Genomic DNA, 3,136 nt, shown 5'->3' on the forward strand with positions numbered 1-3,136 from the left:
CACACACACACACACACACACACACACACACACACACACACACACACACACACACACACACACACACACACACACACACACACACATAGTTTATTGGTTCTGTGAAAAGTACAGATACTCATTCTGTTTTTGTTTGATATTAATAGACCTGTATTCTTTGTATTTTCACTATGAACTATGGAACTTAAGATATGCACCTACTGTATGGATTTTGTTTTTAAAATCTTTGCTGCTAATAAATAGACAACAGACCCAATCAATAATCTATATTTGGAAAGCGATTTGTTGTGCACACATTTATGAACACTTGCAATCTCACCTTTGCTAGAATGGCTCAGGAAGGTTAGATGCAACCGCTAACACACACACACACACAGACACACACACATACACACACACTGTGTAGTCTAAGGGAGGGGTAAATGTTTGGTGAGTCTAGCATAGAAGGTGTGGGAGGAGTTGCGAATTGATATTTCCCTATTGAAGGTCTATGGCCATTGGAATGCATTGAATTGTATGCATATTAGTTTCCTGTCTCTAGCTACAATGTTTATAGTAGGGGTGGGCAGAAGAAAAAATTATATGAGTATGTCGAGTCGAATTACATAAGTGTTGCTGTTATAAGCACACTAAAACCCTAAAAGTATTACCTCTGGTTAGTTAGGTGGAAAAATACTAATCTATCAATGATTGTCAATGATTTATTGTGTATAACATGAAATATGCACATCAATTAACCAATGTTCCAATGTGCATATGTATACATTTATTTAATTGTATTGAATTTTAACATGCTAATGTTATTGCATAACCCATGAAAATGTAATGTTGATAGGACATTCCTAAATTGAGATATTTCATTTTTTTTAACTTTTTAACTTTTTTTTTTTTTTAACTTTTTTTACAGTTTCTATTCATTAATCTGAGTCCACCTGGGGATAGAGAGGTGGAGGTTAGAGAGAGGAGGGGGAGATAGAGAGAGAGAGAGAGACAGAAAAGAGGAAGAGGGAGGGATAGAAGGAGCAAGAGAGAAGTGGGAGAGTGAGGGAGGGGACACAGGGGAGAGACAAAGGGAGAGAAAAAGAAGGAAATAGAAGGAGGGAGGGAAAGAGAAGAGAGAGATGGAGATTAGAGAATAGAGAGAGAGAAGGAGGGAGAGACGGAGAGACTGGGTAGAGGAGAGAGGGAGACAGAGAGAGACAGAGAGAGACAGAGAGAGACAGAGAGACAGAGAGAGACAGAGAGAGAGATTTCTAGAGAGAGAGAGAAAGAGAGAGAGAGAGAAAAGGAGGGAAAGAGAGATGGAGAAAGAGAGCGATAGAACAGAGAGAGGGAGGGAAAGAGGGGGGAGAGGGTGAAAGAAGGGGGAGAGAGAGAAAAGGAGGAGGATAAAGAGGTAGAGAGAGAGACACAGACATAGGGAGGCAAAGAGAGGGGGATTAGAGAATAGAGAGAGGGAGTGAGAGAGAGAGAAAACCGACAGACATGAGTGCAATTGACTTGTCTCAACTCCTTGAAGCATATCTATGCGTCAATCTCTTTGAATGCAATGTATTCACTTAGGCATCTTGTCTCTGACAGTAACCGAGAAGGTCGCTGGTTCAAATCCCTGAGCTGGCAAGGTGGAAAAATCAGCTGTTCTGCCCTTGAGGAAGGCAGTTAACCACCAACAACTGCTCCCCGGGCGCCGATGATGTGGACGTCGATTAAGGCAGCCATCCGCACCTCTCTGATTCAAAGGGGTTGGGTTAAATGCGGAAGACACATTTCTGTTGAATGCATTTAGTTGTGCAAATGACTAGGTATCCTCTTTCCCTGGAATGTCAGGAGGTTCTGTCATGGTCCCCGGACATCCTTAGGATGTCCCGTTTGCTGGGTATTCACATAAGCATCATGTCCCTTGAAGCCTCTCTTTTTGCTGAACCATACCAGATTGATGCTTATCTGCTGATACCAGGCTGTCCGTTCACCTCCATCTGAAAGGCTGAATGAACTGCTCAACTCTCAGTCAGTCCGCTTTATTTTGCACGCTAATAATAACTTTCATGAATAAGAATTTAAAAAACATGTATAAATTATTATTAAGTAGTTCATTATTTGTAAACATTTATCAGCATTACAATTTATAAGCATTTATAACATTTATAATTAAAAAGCATTTAAAGATTAATAAATATTTGTCACGCCCTGGCTCTGGGGACTATTAAATGTTGAGCCAGGGTGTGGAGTTTCTACGTTATATTTTCTATGTTGTGTTTTCTAGATCGTGTTGATCTATGTTGGCCAGGGTGGTTCCCAATCAGAGGCAGCTGTTTCTCGTTGTCTCTGATTGGGGACCATACTTAGGCAGCCTGTTTGGCACTAGTCGGGGTGGGATCGTGTTCCGTAAGGTTTGTTTTGTGTAACCTAGGACTTCACGTATCGTTTGTTTGTTGTTTTGTGTCGTGTTAAGTATTCAATAAATATGTACGCTTATCAAGCTGCGCCTTGATTCCACGAGTCATTAAACGATCGTGACAATATTGCTAAACATTTATAATGGCTAATTCATGAAAGTTATTGTAAAGTGTTACCAGTTAAGTTACTATAAAGTGTAACCAGCTAAGTTAATTTAGTAGAAAGTGTAACCAGCTAACCAGCTGTGAGTTCATATAGTTCCACCAGCGTGAAGGTTCTGAAAGAGCAATCCAGGAAGTTAACCCCAGGGCACACAAGCATGTGACAACATGGCTAACCTGCTCTTAGAAATCCAATCCCGACATGGCAACACTGTGTAATGATCCTTGACCTTTTCTTGACTGTTCTATGGCCTTTGCTTCGCAGGACGGGGTCAGGTGGGTGTCTTGGTAAAGGTTGAACATGCATGCAAACATTGGTCTTACCTCGAGTCTGTTTCACTTTCTGACCCTATTTATCTTTGTTAGTTTGTGAGTTTTTTTACTGGTTTGGTTTTGCCATCTAATCTCATTTAGAAATCTAAAGGCCTTGTGGGTTCACTGTGAGAGTTAAAGTGGGCTGCAGCTTCCAAATACCAAATGTTGGCTACATGCTGGGGCAAGTCATAATGTGATATCAGACAGCTCATGTCACACATCTTTACAGTTCTGAAATGATGCACATCGTGTCTGAAATAGCA

Source organism: Coregonus clupeaformis, chromosome 31 (genome assembly GCF_020615455.1).
Source record: "Coregonus clupeaformis isolate EN_2021a chromosome 31, ASM2061545v1, whole genome shotgun sequence".
NCBI lineage: Eukaryota > Metazoa > Chordata > Actinopteri > Salmoniformes > Salmonidae > Coregonus > Coregonus clupeaformis.